General features: G+C 45.6%; 1 protein-coding gene across 6 annotated transcripts in view; it reads right to left on the reverse strand.

Moving 5' to 3' along the window:
- CCDC120 (coiled-coil domain containing 120) overlaps nt 1–26507 on the reverse strand; it is an 84099-nt gene that overhangs the window by 51721 nt on the left and 5871 nt on the right. For 2 of the 6 annotated variants that reach the window (XM_068248800.1, XM_068248802.1), the window contains exon 1: nt 18248–18308. The exons of the other annotated variants lie outside the window; for them this stretch is intronic. The gene's annotated coding sequence lies outside the window, so the exon portion shown is untranslated. Of the gene's footprint in view, nt 1–18247; nt 18309–26507 lie in introns of those variants that run through there. 6 annotated transcript variants of the gene reach the window in all.

Consider the following 26507-nt stretch of genomic DNA (forward strand, 5'->3'; position numbering starts at 1 on the left):
TGTGCGGTTTGTCATGCAGAAAAAAATCTGCACGGCAGACCCATCAGAATTCGCACGCCGCACACGATTCGTCGGTAATGTAACTAAATAGGAAAACCACAAGCATTTTAGTCTTGCGGTTTTCCTGGCATTTCCGCCTAAAAACCCATGTCAATGCTTGCCGGTATTGACATGGTTAAAATTGCGTTGTGCAAACCGTGAGCGATTCCGCGTGAAAATCCGCATAGAAACGCCAACGAAACGGCATGCAGATTTTTCCCCGCGATTTTCCAGTTGAAATCGCGCCGCAGTAGTGAAAACAGGCACTAAAAGTTACATTTTAAAGTTTGAATGTTTGTGTACAAAATTCTTATTAGTAAAAGTTCTACTCAAATGTTACAAAATTACAAGCTGTTTACCAGCAACACAGAGCTGAATATGCAATTTAACAGATTAGAGTTCCCGTTCCCAAATGTTAACCTTGTGACCATATAAGGCTTTTGTAGCTAAAAATCCATTTCAGTTTGGGTTTTTTTTTTAAATCTTTGGTCACTGAGGCTCCCAGCTGCTGTTTGACTCCATATCATCAAAGTCACCAAAGGGGCGGAGCACAGACTGCTATCTGATCAAAAGCATAAGCACACAGCAAATACAGACAAACTTAAAAAGGAGCTGTAGTGAAAATAACAATGAATAAAATTGCTTATTTTTTTTTTTTTTTTACAATATTACTTTTAGATTATTTAGTCAATGTTTTCCTATTTTAAAATCTTTCCTCTCCCTGATTTATATTCTGAGAATTATCACTGGTAGTGACATCTTTAGTCCTGCCAGGTGATCTGTATGGAATGTTTGTTACTGAGAGTTCTATGCACAGGGGGAGATATTGCTTAATTAGCAGTTGGAAAAAGCCGTCATTTCCCACAATGCAACGAGGTTCAAAAACAGCAAACTATCAGGACCTTGGTCATGACATCACAGTGTGGGAGGACTTTCACCACAATATCAGCCATACAGATTCCCTCTCCCCTCAAATGATCTATTGGAAAAAAGGTTTAGATTTCTCATGGGAAAGGGGGTATCAGCTACTGATTGGGATGAAGTTCAATTCTTGGTTACGGTTTCTCTTTTAAGTCAGTCATCTAATCTGCAGGATTGTTCAGAGTCTATGGCTACTTGTATTAGAGACACAGGATCAGCTGGACAGCCAGGTAACTGGTATTGTTTAAAAGGAAATAAGTATGGCATCCCCCATATGCCTCTCAATTTAAGTGAACTTTAAAATGATCGTGATCCGATATCACTTCTGCCACTCAGGACTAGAGAAAAGTGTTGCTGACCAAACCTGAGCTGTGTCACAGAGAAGAGTGGGGTGGCCTCATCCGCTTGGCCCGGCCTGCTGGGAAATTTTGTTCACCCGCCTAAGGCCCAAACAAGATCCAAACAACTGTGGTCACGGCTTTTGCAGACACGTTTTTAATACGACTTCCTCATCTGTCATAACCAGCAACGCAACATCTGTCACCACCTGCTTTATACTAGTTTATAAAATCCCTTTATAAGAGGCTGTATTTTTTGGTATGATTTCCTGCCTGCGTATCGTCAGCACATTCCAGTGCGTCGGGGGAGGAAAAAAAATAAACAAAAAGTTACAATTAACATAATCCAGCCAAATCATTTTAGAAAAATAAAACTCCCTTCACACCATGCAAGGTCGGCAAGTTTGTTTTCTTACCCCGCTTTGCTTATTTCCCACAATACACTGCACACCAACCAAAATATCAGATGGGGATGACAGAGCACCTGCTCGCTACGCCAAAACGAGTGTGGAGGCAGAAAACAGGCGTGAATGACACAAATTTAAGCCGGTGATCTCACAAAGGGCCTGGGCCAATCAAAATCGGAAGAAAATTTATCTGACTGGCCCAATTCCAAACTGCATACAATCTACATTAAATTTGCATACAGTCTCATCATTGGGCATCTCTGGACAGCACAGAGTCCAGGAAGGGTGAAAGAAGTATATACAGCAGTTCCTAATGCCCAACACTAACCTAAGGTCCCGCTACAAAACACTAACTCCTCCTAATGCCTAAAAGTAACCTAAGGTCCCACTACCAAACACTAACTCCTCCTAATGCCTAAAACTAACCTAAGGTCCCACTACCAAACACTAACTCCTCCTAATGCCCAACACTAACCTAAGCTCCCACTACCAAACACCAACTCCTCCTAATGCCCAACACTAACCTAAGCTCCCACTACCAAACACTAACCCCTCCTAGTGCCTAACACTAACCTAAGTTCCCACTACCAAACACTAACTCCTTCCAATGCCTAACACTAACCTAAGGTCCCACTACCAAACACCAGCTCCTCCTAATGCCCAACTCTAACCTAAGCTCCCACTACCAAACACTAACCCCTCCTAGTGCCTAACACTGACCTAAGCTCCCACTACCAAACACTATCCCCTCCTAGTGCCTAACACTAACCTAAGCTCCCACTACCAAACACTAACCCCTCCTAGTGCCCAACACTAACCCAAGGTCCTACCAGTGGCTTAGCTAGAGATCATGGGGCCCCATATTAAAACTTTCATGGAGCCCTTGGATGTAGGCACTCTTAAGAAATGCCACCTGCCCCTACCCTATAAATATAAGTTTATTTGGGCAATTTACATTTTCATGCACTCAACACTGCACATAGTTCATGGGTAATGAGACAAAGTCAGAGGTGGAGAAACACAAGAAAGATTATGGTGAATACATTAAGTACCACCTGGGCCTCCTATGCTCCAGGGCCCCATAGCAGCTGCTATGGCTATTGCCACGTCCCTGGGTCCTACTACTGAAAACACAAAACCCTCCTAGTGCTTAACATTAGCCTAAGGTCCCACTACCAAACACTAACCCCTCCTAGTGCCTAACACTAACCTAAGGTCCCACTACCAAACACTAACTCCTCCTAATGCCCAACACTAACCTAAGGTTCCACTACCAAACACTAACTCCTCCTAATGCCCAACACTAACCTAAGGTTCCACTATCAAACACTAACTCCTCCTAATGCCCAACACTAACCTAAGGTTCCACTACCAAACACTAACTCCTCCTAATGCCCAACACTAACCTAAGGTTCCACTACCAAACACTAACTCCTCCTTATGCCCAACACTAACCTAAGGTTCCACTACCAAACACTAACTCCTCCTAATGCCCAACACTAATCTAAGCTCCCACTACCAAACACTAACCCTTCCTAGTGCCCAACACTAACCTAAGGTCATACCAGTGGCGTAGCTAGAGATCATGGGGCCCCATAGCAAAACTTATCATGGGGCCCTTGAATGTAGGCACTCTTAAGAAATGCCACCTGCCCCTACCCTATGGATATGAGTTTATTTGGGCAATTTACATTTTCATGCACTCAACACTGCACATAGTTCATGGGTAATGAGACAAAGTCAGAGGTTGGAGAAACACAAGAAAGATAATGGTGAATACATTAAGTACCACCTGGGCCTCCTATGCTTCAGGGCCCCATAGCAACTGCTATGGCTATTGCCACATCCCTGGGTCCTACTACTGAAAACACAAAACCCTCCTAGTGCTTAACATTAGCCTAAGGTCCCACTACCAAACACGAACCCCTCCTAGTGTCTAATACTAACCTAAGGTCCTACTACCAAAACACTAAACCCCTTCCCCCTCCAGGTGTCCAACACTAACATAAGGTCCTACTACCAAACACTACCTCCTCCTAGTGCCCAACACTAACCCAAGGTCCTACTACCACACACGAACCCCTCCTAGTGTCTAATACTAACCCAAACACTATCCCCTCCTAGTGCCTAATACTAACCCAAGGTCCTACTACCAAACACTTAGGCCCCATTTACACTTAATCAGTTGGTATGAGTTTTTTTTTCTTCTCCATAGCAGTGCATTATGAAAATCTTTCAGTTAAAATGTGTATAGTTTGAACTGAGCCATTGGGAAACATAGGCATTACTTTCAAAATCAGTTGTCCTTTCAGTTATATCTGAGAACAACTGAGTAAGTGTAAATGGGGCCTTAACCCTCCTACTGCCTAACACTAACCTATGGTCCTACTACCTAGCACTAACCCCCCAGGTGTCCAACACTAACCTAAGGTTGTACTACCAAATACTAACTCCCCAGGTCAGGTGTCCAAACAAACAATCACTGTCTGCTCTGCTATTCTAACCACTAGCAGATTGTCTACAAATAGTATCCACGCCGGGCGTCCAACTCACCACCTGGGTGCCTGAACAACTATATTTGACATTGGCGTCTCCTAGACACCTGCCAATCCCAGTGCCAAAATTATCTTATTCGGGGAGGAAGAATTAAACACAAACGTGTAAAGTTAGCCTTACATTAATCGATTTTTTTCCAGATCGATTTCAAGCAAATCAGATTCCACTGATTAAATCTGCCAGAAATCAATGACCCAACATGTCAGATCGATTTTTAATCTGTCCTGGCCGGCAGCGGAAGGGTCACGGAGGACCAGGAAAGCATCTGGAAAAATCCAGAGGCTTCCCTTACTAAGGCGAGTACTTAAATAAAAAAAATACAGCAATTCTCTTATCTCTGGGTCTCTTTACTTACCCAGGGCTTCCTCCAGCCCCATAAGCACGGATGTATCCCTCGCCGTCCTTTTCAGCACTGCCATTCAGCCGCAGTCAAATCCCGGTAAGGGGCTCAGTCTGACTGAGTGACATCAGCCGGGGCCTTCTGCGTTTGAGCAGGTCCGCGCATGCGCAGAAGGAGGTGGATGGCGAGGGACACATCCATGCTTATGGGGCTGGATGAAGCCCCGGGTAAGTAAAAAAATACAGCAATTCTCAGTTCTGGGTCTCTTTAAAGGACAACTGAAGCAAGAGGGATATGGAGGCTGCCATATTTATTTCCTGTTGAAGAGACTCTGAAGTCAGATTAAAAATGGCTTTTTAGCTTATCATCATCATCATGGGCATGTTTGCCCCTGCTAAAACGCCACTATCCCGTGGCAGAACGAGGGGTCTTTACCTCCCAAATCCACCCTGCAAAATCCACGACCAACTTGGTCGTGGATTTTGCTGCTCATGGAGGCAGAGCTTTCGGCATGTGCGTCTATCAGCCGGCGGATCTCCGCCTCTCCCCCGCCCCTCTCAGTGAAGGAAGACTGAGAGGGGCGGGGGAGAGGCGGAGATACACGCTGATAGACGCGTTTAGAGGCAGAGCTGCTGCTGAAAGCTTTGCCTCTACAGGAAGCGCTCCCCGGGCACCACGGAGGAGATTTGGGGGGTAAAGACCCCTTGTTCTGCCGCGGTATAGCGGCGTTTTAGCAGGGGCAAACATGCCTCAGATGTATATAAGGTAAAAAGTCATTTTTAATCTGGCTTCAGAGTCTCTTTAAAGAGACTCCGTAACAAAAATTGCATCCTGTTTTTTATCATCCTACAAGTTCCAAAAGCTATTCTAATGTGTTCTGGCTTACTGCAGCACTTTATACTATCACAGTCTCTGTAATAAATCAATGTATCTTTCCCCTGTCAGACTTGTCGGCCTGTGTCTGGAAGGCTGCCAAGTTCTTCAGTGTTTTGGTTCTGCTATGAACTCCCCCTTCCAGGCCCCTCAATGCACACTGCCTGTGTGTTATTTAGATTAGAGCAGCTTCTCTCTTCTCTCTTATCTTTTACAAGCTGGATAAATCGTCCTCTGAGCTGGCTGGGCTTTCACATACTGAAGAATTACAAACAATGGCAAAGCTGTTTGCAGGAAGAAACAAGCAGCCTGAAACTTCCGTGCATGAGAACTGCAGGGGGGGAAGAAACACACAAATGATCTCTTGAGATTCAAAAGGAATGCTGTATACAGCCTGCTTGTGTATGGATGTATTTTTCTATGTGTGGACATACTGTACATCAACCTACTTCCTGTTTTGGTGGCCATTTTGTTTGTTTACAAACAAACTTTTTAAAACTGTTTTTAACCACTTTTAATGCGGCGAGGAGCGGCGAAATTGTGTCAGAGGATAATAGGAGATGTCCCCTAACGCACTGGTATGTTTACTTTTGAGCGATTTTAACAATACAGATTCTCTTTAAGCAATACCAGTTGCTTGGCAGCCCTGTTGATCCTCTGCCACTGATACTATTGCCCCATGAACAAGCATGCAGCAGATCAGGTGTTTCTGATGACTATTATTGTCAGATTTCCAAGGTTAGCCGCATGCTTGTTTCAGGTGTGATTCAGACATTACTGCATCCAACAGACCAGCAGGGCTGCCAGGCAACTGGTATTGTTTAACAGGAAATAAATATGGCAGCCTCCAATGTTTTTATAACTTTTTTTTTAAGGTACATAAACACTTAGAAAATGTAGTCTTACATCAGTAAAATCTGTCGTTTATTTTGCCGGGATCACTTTCTAGACATAGCACGGTTTTCTGAACATACAGTCGGACTCGCGGTCTATCCGGGAAAGATTGCGCAAGAACTCCATAGAAACATGTAAAGCAGACAACAGAACATGTATATTCAGGAAACTTGGCAGATGCCCATTTAGCTAGAAAGAATGACTGCGGCACCTCCCGTAGCTCTGCAGTGAAATATGAACCCGTTTAATTCTCCTCTACTGCTGGGATGAAAGCATTTCTGCACAAGAGACAAGAAATGGTAATTTTAGCACATGGTCACCTGACTCCCTAAGTAATCTGTCCCAGAAGGCCATTAAAGATGTAAACCCAACAAGTATTGTGTATATCAGTTGTAATCATGCACCTTTCCTCGATGCCAGTGGCGTAACTACAGAGCTATGGGCCCTAGTGCAAATCTTACACTGGGCCCCATTCCCCAGCACTGTATATAATAATCACATGATAGAGATCACCACTTATGCCCCTGTACGGGTCAGGATTACCCACCAGGCAACCTAGGCAGGTGCCTGGGGCCTAGTGGCTGTCAAGGGGCGCATCTGCCGCCTTCTCTGGCCTCTCCATTTCAGATCAAAAGGACCGCAAAGGGACTACAAACCTTGCTAAGGCCCCATTACATTTATATCCATCTCTGCCCTTGTGTGAGGTGTAAGCAGAAGAAATTGGCAAATGAATGATAACCACAGTGCTGATCATTACCACTACTGCACCAATAAAGAGCCAATGCTTGAACTAGAGACACCCCCATGTGGGCCCCTTAGGTCTGGGGGCTCTGATGCAGTCACAACCTCTGCATCCCCTTTTGCTACCTCGCTGTTGGATTCATCCTAAAACAAGAAATGACAGGTCTGAGCTCTCAGCCTACAGCACTACAGGAAGTGGCCAAAGAAGCTACCAACAAGCCTGATTGGATGGGAGGCCATCAAATAAGCTTCTTTCCTGCAGTGTTCCCACTGTGGGCAAACGCACCCCCCGACTGGGCATGCACAAGTTAGATTCACGCACGCCCAGTAGAATGAAGAGCTTGTGCACAGAGGAACAAAAGCCATGCATGAACAGCTTCATTCTACTGGGTATGAGTGGACCTTACTTTAAAATGTCTTAAAGGGAGAGGTTTATGGAAGCTGCCATATTTATTTCCTTTTAAACAATACCAGTTGCCTGGCACCCCGGCTGATCAATCTGGCATCAGTAGTGTCTATCACACACCTAAAACAAGCATGCAGTTGATCTTATCAGAGGTTTGTCAGAAACATCTGATCTGTATGCTACATGCTTGTTCAGGGTTTATGGGAAAGGGGATTAGAGGCAGAGGATCAGGAGGAGAGCCAGGCAATTGGTATGTTTAAAATTAAATAAATACATCAGCTTTCATATCACTCTCACTTCAGGTTCCCTTTAAAGGACACCCGTGGTGAAAATAAACTAATGAAATAAACAATTGTATCTATCGTCCGTCTCCTAAAAATGACTTAAGATATTCCACAGTTTTATTTTATGTTTAAATCTACTTTAAGTTTTAACAGTTTTATTGTTTTGGCCCATTGACACATTCATTGAAGCATGGCAGAGCTAAAATGTATGAACTATAGACCCTTTTTATCTCTTTCCTGCTCTCGGAAGCCATTTTGTATTATGAAAGTGTTTTATAGTTGGAATTTCTTATCAGTGAGGTTCACACTGTAGTCACTTCCTGTCTGAGTCAGGACTGAGTCCGCCACTTACATACCTGATATTTAACTCTTTCAGGCAGAGAAAAAAAAAAAAAAGAAACAGCATAGTTATTTGTGTGCTAGGCACTGTACATACCCAGGTCTATCTCATCATGTCACATGTCACCTCAGGTTTCCTTTAAGGCAATTAACACAAATTAACATGCCTACTTTAAGGATTTACCTCAATTTTGAGCTTAAAGTACACCTGAATTTAGAGAGCTATGGAGGCTGCCATATTTATTTCCTTTTAAACTATACCAGTTGCAAAATGTATGACTGGAGCTGGGAGTTGAACCCAAAACCTCATGCTTGAGAGGCAGAAGCATTACCACTGCACAATCTCACCTGGCTAAATGGAAGCCTTTACAACTCAATTTCTGTTCTTAAAGAGACACTGAAGCGAAAAAAAAACATATGATATAATGAATTGGTTGTGTACTATGAATAATTACTTGAAGATTAGCAGCAAAGAAAATATTCTCATATTTTTATTTTCAGGTATATAGTGTTTTTTCTAACATTGCATCATTCTATAATATGTGCAGATTACACAACACTCAGCATTCAAAATGAGTCTTTCAGAGCAGTCTGTGAAGTAATGACCTCTCCTCTAGCAGAGGAAAAGTAAACAGTTCAATTACAGTTGAGATAATAAAAGTCAGATAACAGCCCTCTCCACGACTTATGCTGGGAATACACGTTTCGTTTTTGCCTTCGTTTTAGCCTTCGTTTCGATTGTGCCTTTTGTCCTTTTCGTTCCCGAAATAATCGAACGTACGGTTAATATCACCACGCACGGTTTCGTTTTTTTTTTTCGATTCTGATGGTTTCGTTTTTCCAATAATCGAAGGCTGCAAAGAAACGAAACGAAAATCCCTTTTTACAGGGACGGACTAACATAAACGAACATATAATCGATCTGAACAGCCATCAAGCCTACCAATGGCTCGATTAGATGGATAAAGAGAGATGATATCAAACATGTTCGATCACTAGTCGTTCGTTTTTGGGGTCTATTAATCGAAACTATAATGAGATTATGACTATTTTCACATACATTTTCAACACTCGATTCGTTTACTGAACGAATCGAAGGCTAAAACGAAGGCAAAAACGAAACGTGTATTCCCAGCATAAGTTAGTCGGGGAGCTTAATAGCTTTTTTGCATAGAGATAACAGCTGGAGTTTCTCAACTCTTCCTGTACTGGAAACAATTACACTGATGTATCTGATCTTAATGTTTTTTTTCTTAGCTGTACTACACATACAAATCATAATATCATCATTTTTTTTCGCTTCAGTGTCTCTTTAATGTAAAAATGTGATGCAACGTTTTACTACTTGCTGCCTTTTCATTGGATGCATCAAAAATTCAGTAAAAAACTTTGACAATCCACCTGATCTCTGGCTGCAGTATTGTCTGAATTACACAGCTGAAACAAGCATGCCGCCAATCCAGCCAGACTTCAGTCAGAAACATCTGATCTGCTGCATGCTTGTTCAGGGGCTATGGCTAATGTATTAGAGGCAGTGGATCAGCAGGACAGCCAGGAAATCTGCATTGTTTAAAAGGAGATAAATATGTCAGCCTCCATATCCCGCTCTTCAGTTGTGCTTTAAACAAGATTGTTTGACATCTTCAATCGGCCTCTATACAGATAAACACATAATTTGCTATAGAGCTCCACACAGGCAGTCACCAGTGAGGGGTAAGGAGGAGAGATGCATCTCAGCTGATATCGTCATACGCTAATTGACGCACATTTACATTACAATGACTGGGCCGACTGAGCCACTAGCACGACATGCTGCGGCCCAAGCTGCTCCCAGACCGTGTGCCTGACCTGCTATCCCCCCAGGAATCACAGAGAGGGATTGGGAGACTGCGGTGAGCATATGGGGGAGAATTTGCAGCTCGTCCTCAGATGAAACGTTTCATATGCTGCTTCTTCCCGCCTCCGCCAGCGAGCGTAAACAGTCTGTGCGCAGCTAGAGTAGACTGACACATCCTCGCAGACATGTGGGCGGCCATGTCTTCAGCTAGACGGCGTTCTCCCCGGCTGGTGGTGGTTTAAGCACGGCTGCACACGCCAAGCGCTTTCCCATTAGGGGATCTATTATCCCGGCCTGCTCTGGACTTTATTTCCAAGATAATGAGATGGGATGAGATGTCACCATTGCACAGGCTATTCTCTAGGCTGTGTGCTCACGTGTCCCATGCTTAAAGGACAACTGTAGTGAGAAGACTATGGAGGCTGCCATATTTATTTCCTTTTAAACAATACCAATTGCCTGGCAGCCCTGCTGATTTCTTTGGCTGCAGTGGTGTCTGAATCACACCAGAAACAAGCATGCAGCTACTCTAGTCAGATCTGACAATGTCAGAAACACCTGATTTGCTGCATGTTGTTCAGGGTCTATGGCTAAAAGCATTAGAGGCAGAGGATCAGCAGGACAGCCAGGCAACTGATATTGCTTAAAAGGAAATATGGCCTCCGTATTCAACTTGCTTTAGTTGTCCTTTAAAGACATGCTGGGCCTGATACACTAAGGTCCCTCTTAATGTGTTAGCGTACTTATAATTAAGTCCATTTAAGAAAACTGTCCTATCTCCCTCCTCCCCTTTGCCTCAAAACTCCTTGAGCGTCTGGTTCACAAACGCCTGACCCAGTACCTCAATGCCAACTCATTGCTAGACCCACTCCAATCTGGATTTCGGCCTGCCCACTCAACCGAAACTGCTCTCACCAAAGTGGTCAATGACCTTGCCTTAGCTAAAGCTGAAGGTAAATACTCCATTCTCCTCCTTGACCTGTCAGCAGCTTTTGACACAGTAGATCATCCCCTACTCCTCCAGTCCCTCCAGTCCTTGGGCATTCACGATCTCGCCCTGTCCTGGCTTTCATCCTACCTCTCCAACCGCTCCTTCACGACCGCCTTCAATGAGTCCTCGTCCACCCCCAACCACCTCTCGGTGGGAGTCCCCCAAGGTTCGGTCCTTGGCCCCCTACTGTTCACCCTATACACATCCTCCATTGGCAAGGTTATCTCCTCCATGGGTTTTAACTATCATCTGTATGCAGATGACACCCAGATCTACCTCCACACCCCTGACATATCCACCACTACCATGGACAAGGTCTCCTCCTGCCTATCAGCCATCTCCTCCTGGATGTCCGTTAGGTTCCCGAAACAAAATCTAGACGAAACAGAATTTATGATCTTCCCACCCCGGCCATCCACGAACCTCCCAGATGTGCATGTCACTGTTAACCACACTACCATTCGCCCTACCTCTCAAGCCCGCTGTCTGGGTGTCACCCTGGACTCCGCACTCTCTTTCACTTCCCACATCCAAAACCTCACAAAGTCCTGCAACTTCCACCTTCGTAACATCTGTAAGATTCACCCTTTCCTGACCTCTGCCACCACCAAACTCCTCATCCATGCCCTCATAATTTCCCGCCTTGACTACTGCAATGCCCTGCTGTCTGGTCTCCCTATGACCCGAACAGCCCCACTGCAGTCCATCATGAATGCGGCAGCCAGAATTATCCACTGCTCCCATCGCTCTACTACGGCAGATACCCTCCTAGAATCCCTCCACTGGCTTCCTATCCAGTCCAGAATCAGATTCAAGATACTGTGTCTGACCTACAAATCTGTGCACAAAACCTGTCCAACCTACATTTCCGATCTTACTCAGGAGGTACACACCTAGCCGCTCACTCCGCTCTTCCAATGAACTTCACCTAACCGCCCCCCCCCCCCGCATCACCCAGTCCCATGCACGCCTCCAGGACTTCTCAAGAGCTGCTCCAACACTATGGAACTCCCTACCTCCACGCATTAGGGCAGCCCCCTCCTTCAACATCTTCAAGAAAGCCCTCAAAACTCACCTTTTCACTCTGGCCTACTACCCCTCACAAGTGCTCTAAACCCACAGCTGAACTCTGGTCCCCTACCTTTCGTGTCCCTACCTCTCCCTTTAGATTGTAAGCCTTTGGGCAGAGTCCTCCTCCTTTTGTGTCCTACCTGATCTTGCACCTCCATTACTGTGCACCCATGCTATGCAACTGAGTGAACCTAACTTGCCTAATCTCCATGCTCCCCTCCAGTGACTGACTAAGCATTACCTTGTACTCATACTGTGCTGCATGATCTGGTCTTTCTTGTATTCCTGTATTGTCATTTTGCTGTATGTCACCCCTAAATATTGTCTGTAACCAAAACTAATGTCCAGCGCTGCGTAATATGTTGGCGCTTTATAAATACAATAAATAAATAATAAATAAAATAAAAAACTTAAAAATGGGCATTAATCAGTAATGAAATGTCATTGCATGGTTTGTTTTGAACCAGGTTTAAAGGATACCAGATGTGAAAGCCTCTGGTAAAAACTGAAGCTGTACTGGGAATGGGGCAATAATAAAATACTCACCGCTCCTTCGGTTCCCCTCCGTCCCCCGCCGCTCTTCTCCAATGCCTCCAGTTGTCCTGGGCGACATCAAACCCGAACATACCGCATGTGCAGTATGTCAGTTCTGCTCTCCCGTGGCCACGCCGAGTGACATCACAGGACAGGAGCGTGCTTACTCCCCCCCCCCCCCGCGTCTCCAATCAGCGCTTGCACCAGGACGCAGGAGTGAACACGCTCCTGTCCTGTGACATCACTACATGGCCACAGGAGAGGGGGGTGCGCAATGGGTATTTGATTATTGCCCCCCCACCAGAACAGCTTCAGTTTTTACCAGAGGCTTTCGCTCTGGTATCTTTTAAAGCAAACCTGTAACTTTGTTAAACGCAGGAAATAGATACCGTAGGTTACCCCCGTCCTCCTCAGCCAGGCTGATCCAACGATGCAACACCCAAAGTGCGGCATGCTGCTCAACGGCCTCAGCGGAAAATGCCGAGCCTTATCACGCCGGTACTACTGCAAAGGCGGCTTGCACACCAAAAAAAGCGGGTGCCTGAGCAGGTCCATGCTAGTGTGCATGCATGAGCTATTGGCAAGCCGCTTTTCAAGGGTCCCAGCACTGGAAGGGGCCTGTGGAGGAGGATGAGGAGAGCCACTTTATGGACCATAGGCTACCCTACCCAAGGAGAGTACCCAGTAGGGCCACTTTTTTCCCCTTCAGGTACACTTTGAAATAAATGCATCACCTCCACAAGTAAGTGTGAGTGTGGCACTTTATTTGGCCTGAGGAAGTGGGCAGAGACTCACGAAACACATTGCCCGTGCTTATTAAAAATGAGTGAGTGAGTGTGTGTGAATTTGTTATCGAGTTAAGCCGCCTCCCCCTTTTTCTCCTTTATTTGTTTTTAACTCATTTGTTTTATACACACCTGGGTGCCTCTCACCCACTTTGTAACACACACACACACACACACACACACACTATTTATAATACTTTATAAATAGTTATATTTAATGAATACCTGCTGCTCTTTCAAGCTGGATCGGTTATTATTATGATTACATATTGCGTCCTATAGTGCTGTCATTTTCTGCAGCACTTTGCAGAGTGTGTTGAGCAGTATTATGCCACTAGCAATCCCTTTCCTGCAGATGTATATAAGCTCCAGGACTTCTCCAGGAGTAGCCCTTACTCTATGGAACTCCTTCCCTCCACCAATCAGGCTCAACCCCACCTTCAACTCATTCAAACAGGCCTTAAAGCCCCATTTGTTTACCATAGCCTACCCACCATCTTCATAGCTTCAAACCCCCCATTGAACTGCCCCCCACAGTGGGTCAGGAGTGCGTCGATAGCGACGTTCGAATGCCCGACGACCCAACGCTATCGGCAATACATTACCTGATCTGGTCGGCGCGAGTCCCCGCTGCTTCTTCTCCGCGCTGGGCTTCACTTCTTCCTGTCCCAGCAGGAAGTTTAAACGGTAGAGCACCCTCTACTGTTTAATCTTCCCCGGACTGGAAGTACAGTGAAGCTGGAGGAGCCCAGACCGGAGCAGAAGACAGCAGAGACCGGGGGACTCGCGCCGGCAGGATCAGGTAATGTATGCGGGGGCCCGGGGGGCGGCGGCAGCAGCTTCAAAGATGGTGAATGGATTTCATGCTTAAATCGATTCACAATCTGTTTGCAGTAAAGGCAGCCATACGATCCCTCTCTGATCAGATTCGATCAGAGAGAGATCTATCTGTTGGTCGATCTGATGGCAAATCGACCAGTGTATGGCCACCTTTAGATTGTAAGCCTGTTTGGCAGGGACCTCCTCCTCGTGTGCTCTTCTCCGCCACCATATGGACTCAGTGACTCGTCTGCTATATTTATCCCTACCTAGCAATCTGCACACCATTGTTTATTGTTTTACTATTTTGTGTACCATTGTTTAACCACTTAACGACCGCCCCCAGCCGATGGGCGGCGGCAAAGACCGGGCCCAAACGACCGCAATACGCCCATCGGCGGGGGCGGCTGCGGGAGTGGCTGTGCGGCGATCGCGTCATTCGTGACGCGATCAGCCGCCGGGGACTGGCTCCGCCCACCGTTCGTTGTAACCCGCCGGCCGTTCGGAAGCGCCGGCGGGTTACTAGCACCCGGATCGCCGCATGTAACAAGTATAATAGGCTTTGTAATGTATACAAAGCCTATTATACTGGCTGCCTCCTGCCCTGGTGGTCCCAGTGTCCGAGGGACCACCAGGGCAGGCTGCAGCCACCCTAGTCTGCACCCAAGCACACTGATTTCCCCCTCCCCTGCCCCCTGATCGCCCACAGCACCCCTCAGACCCCCCCCTGCCCACCCCCCAGACCACTGTTTGCACCCAGTCACCCCCCTAATCACCCATCAATCACTCCCTGTCACTATCTGTCAACGCTATTTTATTTTTAAGTCCCTAATCTGCCCCCTACTCCCTCCTGATCACCCCCCCACCCCTCAGATTCTCCCCAGACCCCCCCCCCCCCCCGTGTACTGTATGCATCTATCCCCCCTGATCACCTGTCAATCACCTGTCAATCACCCGTCAATCACCCCCTGTCACTGCCACCCATCAATCAGCCCCTAACCTGCCCCTTGCGGGCAATCTGATCACCCACCCACACCAATAGATCGCCCGCAGATCCGACATCAGATCACCTCCCAAATCCATTGTTTACATCTCTTATCTCCTCTAAACACCCACTAATTACCCATCAATCACCCCCTATCACCACCTGTCACTGTTACCCATCAGATTAGACCCTAATCTGCCCCTTGCGGGCACCCAATCACCCGCCCACACCTCAGAACGCCCTCAGACCCCAGCCCTGATCACCTCGCCAGTGCATTGCTTGCATCTATTTCCCCCCCTCTAATCACACCTTGAGACACCCATCAATCACCTCCTGTCACCCCCTAGCACACCTACCCATCAGATCAGGCCCTAATTTGCCCCGTGTGGGCTCCTGATCACTCGGCCAAACCCTCAGATCCCCCTCAGACCCCCTTCCGATCACGTCCCCAGTGCATTTATTGCATCTATTTTCCCCTCTAACCGCCCCCTGAGACACCCATCAATCACCTCCTGTCACCCCCTAGCACTCCTATCCATCAGATCAGGCCCAATACATCCTGTCATCTAAGAGGCCACCCTGCTTATGACCGCTTCCACAAAATTTGCCCCCTCATAGACCACCTGTCATCAAAATTTGCAGATGCTTATACCCCTGAACAGTCATTTTGAGAAATTTGGTTTCCAGACTACTCACAGTTTTGGGCCCGTAAAATGCCAGGGCAGTATAGGAACCCCACAAGTGACCCCATTTTAGAAAGAAGACACCCCAAGGTATTCTGTTAGGTGTATGATGAGTTCATAGAATATTTTATTTTTTGTCAAAAGTTAGAGGAAATTGGATTTTTATTGTTTTTTTCACAAAGTGTCATTTTTCACTAACTTGTGACAAAAAATAAAATCTTCTATGAACTCACCATACCCCTAACGGAATACCTTGGGGTGTCTTCTTTCTAAAATGGGGTCACTTGTGGGGTTCCTATACTGCCCTGGCATTTTAGGGGCCCTAAACCGTGAGGAGTAGTCTAGAATCCAAATGCCTCAAAATGACCTGTGAATAGGACGTTAGGCCCCTTAGCGCACCTAGGTTGCAAAAAAGTGTCACACATGTGGTATCGCCGTACTCAGAAGAAGTAGTATAATGTGTTTTGCGGTGTATTTTTATACATACCCATGCTGGGTGGGAGAAATCTCTCTGTAAATGGACAATTGTGTGTAAAAAAAATCAAATAATTGTCATTTACAGAGATATTTCTCCCACCCAGCATCTGTATGTGTAAAAATACACCCCAAAACACATTATACTACTTCTCCTGAGTACGGCGGTACCACATGTGTGGCACTTTTTTGCACCCTAAGTGCGCTAAGGGGCCCAAAGTCCAATGAGTACCTTTAGGATTTCACAGGTCATTTTGCGACATTTGGTTTCAAGACTACTCCTCACGGTTTAGGGCCCCTAAAATGCCAGGGCAGTATAGGAACCCCACAAATGACCCCATTTTAGAAAGAAGACACCCCAAGGTATTCCGTTAGGAGTATGGTGAGTTCATAGAAGATTTTATTTTTTGTCACAAGTTAGCGGAAAATGACACTTTGTGAAAAAAAACAATTAACATCAATTTCCGCTAACTTGTGACAAAAAAAAAAAATCTTCTGTGAACTCACCATACTCCTAATGGAATACCTTGGGGTGTCTTCTTTCTAAAATGGGGTAATTTGTGGGGTTCCTATACTGTCCTGGCATTTTAGGGGCCCTAAACCGTGAGGAGTAGTCTTGAAACGAAATTTCTCAAAATGACCTGTGAAATCCTAAAGGTACTCATTGGACTTTGGGCCCCTTAGCGCAGTTAGGGTGCAAAAAAGTGCCACACATGTGGTATCGCCGTACTCAGGAGAAGTAGTATAATGTGTTTTGGGGTGTATTTTTCCACATACCCATGCTGAGTGGGAGAAATATCTCTATAAATAGACAATTGTGTGTAAAAAAAATAAAAAAATTGTCATTTACGGAGATATTTCTCTCACCCAGCATGGGTATGTGTAAAAATACACCCCAAAACACATTATACTACTTTTCCTGAGTACGGCAATACCACATGTATGGCACTTTTTTGCAGCCTAACTGCGCTAAGGGGCCCAAAGTCCAATGAGCATCTTTAGGCTTTACAGGGGTGCTTACAATTAGGCACCCCCCAAAATGCCAGGACAGTGAACACACCCCACAAATGACCCCATTTTGGAAAGTAGACACTTCAAGGTATTCAGAGAGGAGCATAGTGAGTCCGTGGCAGATTTCATTTTTTTTTTTGTCGCAAGTTAGAAGAAATGGAAACTTTTTTTTTTTGTTGTTGTTGTCACAAAGTGTCATTTTCCGCTAACTTGTGACAAAAAATAAAATCTTCTATGAACTCACCATGCCTCTCACTGAATACTTTGGGATGTCTTCTTTCCAAAATGGGGTCATTTGGGGGGTATTTGTACTATCCTGGAATTTTAGCCCCTCATGAAACCTGACAGGTGCGCAGAAAAGTCAGAGATGCTTGAAAATGGGAAAATTCACTTTTGGCACCATAGTTTGTAAACGCTATAACTTTTACCCAATCCAATAAATATACACTGAATGGTTTTTTTTTTTTATCAAAGACATGTAACAGAATAACTTTCGCGCTCAAATGTATAGGAAATTTTACTTTATTTGAAAAATGTCAGCACAGAAAGTTAAAAAAGTCATTTTTTTGACAAAATTCATGTCTTTTTTGATGAATATAATAAAAAGTAAAACTCGCAGCAGCAATCAAATAGCATCAAAAGAAAGCTGTATTAGTGACAAGAAAAGGAGGTAAAATTCATTTAGGTGGTAGGTTGTATGACCGAGCATTAAACCGTGAAAGCTGCAGTGGTCTGAATGGAGAAAAAGGCTCTGGTCCTTAAGGGGCGAAAAGACTGTGGTCCTGAAGTGGTTAAGGTTGTCATTTTCCCGCATTGTATTGTTTGATGTTGTATTGTCTCCCTTATCTCTTGTACAGTGCTGCATAACAGGTTAGCACTTTGTAAAGTTTAATGATAATAATAATAATAATAAGCTTACCTTCTGTAAGGATTTAAAATCTATGGTGGAGATCTTTGTCTTTTAAAATGAATATTTATCTAAAATAAAAATTGTGCCATTTTTGAAAGAATACAATCATTTCCAATCAATTACAATGTACTAAAATCGACCAAAATAAAGAATCGCTCTAAAACTTGTACCATTAATCTTTAGAATAATGGCAAAGAACTTTCTTGCTCGTTTGTTATTTTGCGCATATAGAAAAAAAGCCACTCCACAATGCTTCTAAAGTTAACTTTATACTTTACAGTGTATTTAAAAGGACCACAATTTGAATTTGGGCCTTCCCAAAATCCTCTCCTTCCTCTAATTGGTTCTCTGCTTTTCCCAGAACTCTGCACTTAAAGGGACTCCGAGCAGTGCAGAAACTATGAAAAGATGGATATCATTTTAAAGCTCTCTTTCTCCTCTTTACAATGATATATAAATCACCGCCCTACGCATTTTAGTTTTCGCTATTTTCGCGATTGAAATTGCCGCGGCCGCGATTTTAATCGCGAAAATAGAGAAAACTAAAAGGCGTAGGGCGACGATTTAGGGGTCATCAGAAAGAGGAGAAAGAGAGCTTTAAAATGATATCCATCTTTCCATAGTTACTTGTATTACACAGGACGACTTTTTCCTTAAAGAGGAACTGTAACGGTAAAACGTCCCCTGGGGGGTACTCACCTCGGGTGGGGGAAGCCTCAGGATCCTAATGAGGCTTCCCACGCCGTCCTGCGTCCCTCGGGGGTCTCGCTGTAGCCCTCCGTACAGCCGTGACGCAATATTTACCTTCCTGGCTCCTGCGCAGGCGCTCTGATGGCTGTCGGCTCTGAAGTAGGCGGAAATACCCGATCGTCGTCGGGTCTGCTCTACTGCGCAGGCGCAAGTCTCCGGCGCCTGCGCAGTAGAGCGGACCCGACGGAGATCGGGTATTTCCGTCTATTTCCGAGCCGAATGCAGCCACAGCGCCCCCGCTGGAACCAGCAAAAGGTAAATATTGAAGCTACAGTCGGCTCTGTCGCCGGCTGTTCAGAGGGATGCAGCGAGACCCCCGTGGGACGCAGGACGGCGTGGGAAGCCTCATTAGGATCCGGAGGCTTCCCCCACCCGAGGTGAGTACCCCCCAGGGGAGGTTTTTCAAGTTACAGAGTCTCTTTAAGTCAGCAGCTCCACTCAGCAGAATCGAGCTGCTGACACTGGGGAAAGTGTTGTCCTGTGTAATACAATGTAACTATGGAAAGATGGATATCATTTTAAAGCTCTCTTTCTCTTCTTTCTGATGACCCCTAAATAGTCGCCCTACGCCTTTTAGTTTTCTATATTTTCGCGATCGAAATCGCAGCCGCGGCAATTTCAATCGCGAAAAAAACGAAAACTAAAAGGCGTAGGGCAGCGATTGATATATATCATTGGAAAGAGGAGAAAGAGAGCTTTAAAATGATATGCATCTTCCCATAGTTTCTGCACTGCTCGGAGTCCCTTTAAAGGGAACCTAATCTGAGAAGTCGCCTGTGAAGGGGAACTTCAGCCTAAACAAACATACTGTCATCAAGTTACATTAGTTATGTTAATTAGAATAGATAGGTAATATAATCTCTTACTCACCCTGTTTTAAAAAGAACAGGCAAATGTTTGTGATTCATGGGGGCTGCCATCTTTGTCATGGGGGCAGCCATCTGTCCAACTGTCCTGTGTCCTGATAACCCCTCACAGCTGCACTCGCTAGGCTTCAAATGTCAAATTCAAAATGTAAAAAAAATAAAAAATAAAAATATTGCACCAAAACAGCAGAACAACAAAATCAGAAATCCCATCATGCTTTGCACAGCATCAGGGGAAAAAAGCCCGGGCAGTTTTCTTCTGTGCAGCTAAAAATGAGGCTTGTATAAGAGAAACAAAGATCTGATGCTGTAAAACTGTTAAAGAAACACAAAGCCTTTTCAGTGCTGCTGAGACGATTCACTTTAAACGGAGGTTCACTTTAAAAAGGAAACATCCATATTTCTCTCAGTTTAGGTTCCCTTTAAAGTAAACCGAGCAGCATTTTTAGCCCCCAATGGCTTCTCATTAGCACATTATGCATACTAACAATGTGGTTTATTACTAAAAACAAAAATCCACTCTACCTATTTTTTTTTCGTTTGTTAGAAGCTTTTATTGCCATACTTCCGTGGCCTGCTGTCCACAGAAAGAGCACATAAGGACAGCTGTAGTTAGCAAAAGCAATGAGCAAACAAAAGCTTTCATCGGCAAAGTGGGGGGGAATAGTACACTGTACTTCAAACAGTTGAGAGTCACACTTGATTACATTCACAACTTCCCCTGGATAAATAAGGGCAGCTAGAAGGGGAGGGGGGAAAATGGCAGCTTCTACAGCTATTAGAAACCAGGACAAGCTGCAGAAAAAAAAAGGCTGCTTGGATCCCTTTAATGTGAAGTAAACTGCATAATCCAATTGGCTCACAGCTTTTCACAAACATCTGCACACGGGGAGGGTAACGTTACAGACACCCTTTGCCATGTTTTTGGGGTACATCATAGAAAACCTTTACTCAGTATAGATAAAGGGTGCTGCAGGTCACAGAGATACCAGGGATGCCAAGTGTTTTACAGTTCAATGACAAACCAAAAGACTTCTGCAATTAGATCTCCCCACTTTACAACAGGAGATGACGATTGTAAAGGCCTCATTCAGTATTCAAAGACCATAACTTCATCTGTGCCGCAACAAGCATGCCCGATTGACGATTCAACTGATTTGGAACTGAAACTGGTCAAATGCATCGAGCATGCTGGAAAATCAATTCTGAATCAATTGGGTGCGCAGCAGTAACAGCGTGCAATATCAGGACGACTGACAAACACCTGGCCACTGTCCTCCCCAAATGTAAATGTGCCATCCCACCATGCATAGCAAATCTCACCTGCTGCAGCTCTGGTGATGCCTGGTCTCGTCTGCTGTCTCCAATGAGTGACGCCAGGCGTGTGATGTCACAATTGCAATGTGTTACATACGCTACCATATGACAACACAAGTGTATGACGCCAACACTCAGGGGAGACCGCAGACAAGACTTGGAGTCTGTGCAGCTGGAGCAGGAGAGATTACAATGCACGGGAAACAGGGGGGGGGGACACATAGCAACGGAAGCAGCAGAGGAGGCGTCACGGTGACGCTTCCAAAGAGATATCACACTGAAATCCATTGGGGATAGGCCTGCAGTGTATGGGCAGCCAACACATCTCTCTCCAATAATAGAGAGATTTGTTTCATAGTTGATCTGCTCATACATTGCTAGACTCTACAGTTTCCATGGCACAGGCCCGGCCTGGAGGGCTCCGCTTACTCCACAGCACTGGATCTTCACTTGAAATAATTATCAGTGGTCTCCATAGTTCCAAATTCCAAGCAGCTTTCTGCCAGAGAAAACTGGAGATCAAAGCGGAATCCGCCGCCACTTCCCTCCCCCTAATTTTACGCTGCTGCCTGGGACTGCCAGCACAAAGCTAAAATAGTTAATGCGATTTCGGCATTGTTTCGGCCTGTTCTACGTCACTTATCTGGCCTCAGGAGTGACAGAATCCCATCAGTGGCTCCAGCTGCCACACACGGCGCCTGTTCCCCAATCACAGCCAAAACTGCACTGAGCCTTCCAGATACAAAAGGCAAGGCATGAAATCAGTAGAACTGTTCACCCAGACGTGACATTTATGGCCCAATTCAACCTCTGGCCTGTTCCGGTGAAAAACTCTGTGGTGACCTCTGGGAAAAGCAGTGAGCCAACAGCAAGAGCAAGGAGAGAATTTTGTGCCTTATTTCCCCGAGTCTGCACTTGGAAACCTTTCAAAAGGGTTTCCCTTCTCCCTGCTGGATACTTGGTTTATTTTAGTTATGTAAGAGGATGGGGAAGGGGCCAAACAGTGGCATAACTAGACTTAATAGTGCCCCACTGCAAAAATAATAGCATGGGCCCCCTTGGTTCCCGAACCCCAAGAGGGTCACGTGATCGGGACCCGGTGAATGGCAATAGAATGGGGAGTTTTTTTGCTTATTGGCTGCACCTGCGGTTGGGGAGAGGGATTTGGAGGGCCCCCCTGTGATTGCAGGGTTTACAGGGGTGATTGTTACGCCCATGGGCCCAAAATGAGCAGGGACAGAGCCAAAAGCCATGGTGGCTGTAAAATTAATCACAGGTGGTGACATCTTTAGTCCTGTCAGTTAATCTGTGCAGAATGTTCGTTACTGAGAGTTCTGTGGGAGATACTGCTTGTTTGGCAGTTGAAAAAAGACGTTATTTCCCACAATGCAACACGGTTCACACACAGCAAAGTGTGGGAGGGGTTTCAAGACAATCTTAGCCATACAGACCCCCCTAATGATCTATTTGAGAAAAGAAAACACAGGGACACCGAGAACCCAATATAGTGTAAAGACAAAAGAAATACCGACAGCCCAATATAGTGTAGTATGCAAAACAAGGAGTTGGAAATTTAAAGTATATAAATGTGTATACTCACAAACGTGGGTTACCACTTAGGTAACCACTGTATAGGCAGGTGAGGAGATTAGACCTGTCCTCACTCAGGATTAAAAGTCGCTATCTGTAGAGAAGGAAAAAATGGAGATCAACCCCTCCATCAGGGGTGGATATTGGTAATGTAAGAGTGAACAGAGGCGCCAGCAGGATAAAAGGTTCTAAAAGGCTTAAAATCCCTCAGGAGGTGGTGGTGGACTCGCCTCCCCGAAGCAGACAAGATACCGTCAGTTTTATGACAACAGGTTTATTAATAGGAGGCACTATTCGTGACCTTAAGACTATACTGTGTACTGAGGAAGCGGGAACATACCCGTGAAACGCGTTGCACTGTTTGTTTTGGAGTATATTAATAAACCTGTTGTCATAAAACTGACGGTATCTTGTCTGCTTCGGGGAGGCGATTCCACCACCACCTCCTGAGGGATTTTAAGCCTTTTAGAACCTTTTATCCTGCTGGCGCCTCTGTTCACTCTTACATTACCAATATAGTGTAGTATGTATTGGATTAAGGTAAGTATAGTATACTCACAAACCGGGGTTACCTCATAGGCAACCACTGTAACAGCAGGTGGGGAGAACAAGCCTGTCCCTACTCAGGAGTAAGAAGTCGCTCTCTCTGGATAGGAAGAAAGAAGAAGCTTTCCGCTCTTCCACCAAAGTTGGACTGGTATATGATGCAGGGGAACAGAGGCGGCCGCCAACAGGATAAAACAAACTATAGAAAAGTTTATAACATGGACGTGGCAGAGGTGGACTCTTAGCCACTCCAAAGGACACGACATTAGGCACGTGTTAACGTATAACGCAAGATTTATTAACACACTCCACAGTATAGCAACGCGTTTCACGGGCGTGACTCCGCTTCCTCAGGCAGTTCAGAAAGGAGTATATGGAGATTGCTGTCCGGCTCTGTACTAAGCGCCTCTGTGAATTTGAGAAAAGGTAACGGTTTCCCGTGGGAAAGGGGGTATCAACTGCTGACTGGAATGGAGTTCAATTCTGGGTTAAAGTTCCTCTTTAATATACTCACCCGGTGTCCTGATGCCCAACTTCCTACTGTATCCCCGCCACTAGCAATGACGGTTGCACTTGCCCTGGGAAACACTGCACAATGCTTAGCGGGTCCCACGCCAAACAGAAGTCACATTGGGCAGGATGCACCTCCACTCTAATCATGCAACAGTGCAAAGAGCAAATACCATTTCCTTGTTACATTTATGTGCACTCATGTATCACAATCAATATTTATCCACACTGACGGGATAGATATCCTGAATCATTATTTACATACAGGTAATGACGACATTCCCAGTCATGCCTTATTTCAACACTTTGGGCAGCCGAGAGGAAACAAAAAAAATACCTATATCACGTGTGCTTGTTTCATAAGCGGTGCTGAAACTTCCTCCAACATTAAAAACTTTACTGCTTTAGAAATGTGTATCGATCTGCTGAATATTCAACACCTATCAACATCAAAGCACACTTTCTACAGTTTACTGTGCAGAGAGCAAACAGCATAAACTGGGACAAATATCACTGGATGTGAGATAGATTATATATAGAGATGGGACAAGACAAGACACAGAACATTTATATCGCGCTTTTCTCCTGGCGGACTCAAAGTGTCAAAGTGTCAGAGCTGCAGCCTCTAGAGACGGCTCTATAGGCAGAAGCAGTGTTAGGGAGTCTTGTCCAAGGATGCCTTACTGAATAGGTGCTGGCTTACTGAACAGGAAAAGCCAAGTTTCAAACCCAGGACGCTGTGCTCTTGTCTTTTTAAAGCAGGGGTCCCCAACCACCGGGCCGCGGCCCACTGCCGGTCCGTTGGCAGTTTTCCACCGGGTCTGTCATCTCGCCCCTCTCCCCCCGCAGCCGCCGCTCCTGTTACCTTATGAGCTGGCGGCTTCTCTTAGATTCCCTGTAGCCCCTCTCCACTTAGCAGCATCTCCTATTACAGCAGCTCATCTTGCGGCTGCTGTAAGGAGGGAAGGAAGCAGGACAGCGGTTCCCATGGCACTACCTACCCAAACTAGGGCGCTATACTGGTCACTATACTAGCTATACTGGTCACTATACTAGCTATACTGGGGTCACTATACTAGCTATACTGGGACAACTATGCTAGCTATCCCGCCCCCCCCCCCCGCCCCCCCATAACCTGCTGCGCACGACACTGTCCACTCGGTCACGCACCCCCCACAACTGTAGCGAGAGGGATATGGAGGTTGCCATATTTACTTTTAAAGATTCTGAAGCGAGTTAAAAACTCGCTTTTTAGCTTATCATCATCATGGGCATGCTTGCCCCTGCGCAAACGCCGCTATCCCGCGGCTGGACGGGGGGTCTTTACCCCCCAAATCCCCTCCGTGCTCGCCGGGGATCGCTTTCTGTTGAGGCAGGGCTAATGGCCGCAGCCCTGCCTCATGCGCGTCTGCCAGCGCGTATCCGCCCACCCCTCTCAGCCTTCCTTCACTGAGAGGGGCGGAGGAGAGGCGGAGACCCGCCGCTGATAGACGCGCATAAAGGCAGGGCTGCAGCCGTTAGCCCTGCCTCCATGAGCAGCAAAATCTACGACCAAGTTGGTCGTGGATTTTGCAAGGGGGGGGTAACGACCCCTCGTTCAGCCGCGGGATAGCGGCGTTTTAGATGGGGCAAACATGCCCATGTTGATTATAAAGTAAGCTCAGAGTCTCTTTAAGCAATACCAGTTGTCTGGCTGTCCTGATGATCATCTGCCTCTAATACTTTCAGCCATAGACCCTGAACAAGCATGCAGCAAAATCGGGTGTCTCTGACATTCTCAGATCTGACAAGATGGCTGCATGCTTGTTTCTGGTGCGATTCAGACACTACTGCAGCCAAATAGATCAGCACGTCTGCCAGGCAACTGGCATTGTTTAAAAGGAAATAAGATTAACCAAGAAATACTTTAACCAGTACACTATCCACCCACCACCTGCAGATCGACAGGCACCTACAATTTCAATTAGGCCTCTTTTACATTGGCCACACTTCCAATTGCATCTGGCCAATCACAAATGCTGAAAAATGCGACGGGTCGCTTTCGTGGTCGGCCAAAAATGTAAGCAGAAAAAGGATACCGCCATTACTATGTTATCGTGGTTCCCTTAAGATTGGCAAATCCAACCGGAAGCGCATGTAAAATGTAAAAAAGGGACCTAAACCTCCAACACAAATATACACAATGTATAATAAGTATGTAAACATGTAAGCTCGTATAGACAGGGAACTAATTGCCTTCTGGGTGGATCTGACATTGTCTGGCCCACTTGTGAACAAATACAGATCTATGTAATCTGTTGCCGAAATTAAATATATAAATAAAAGTAGTGGTTGTTATAATAATAATTATATACTCAGTAAAGCGCTGCAGGAGATGTCAGCTGTACATAAATACAAAATAAAACAAATAAATAGTCACCTAAGATATTATAAGAAAAACAAACCCACACAAAGACACACAAGCAGCAGCCCAATCCATGAAAGCACCTGCCTAGTATCGCATGAGTCCTCCTTATGCCATCAGCTCTGACCCATCGAGGCCGGGACGCCACGAGGCTCCTGACGGTACCCTACGGTATGTGGTAGAAGACATTAGCAGCAGATGCTTTAAGTTCTGGAAGTTTTGAGGTGCGGCCTCCAGGCATCGGACTTGTTTTTCCAGCACATCCCACAAATAAAGAACACACGTG

This window comes from Hyperolius riggenbachi, chromosome 8 (assembly GCF_040937935.1).
Source record: "Hyperolius riggenbachi isolate aHypRig1 chromosome 8, aHypRig1.pri, whole genome shotgun sequence".
Taxonomy (NCBI): Eukaryota; Metazoa; Chordata; class Amphibia; order Anura; family Hyperoliidae; genus Hyperolius; species Hyperolius riggenbachi.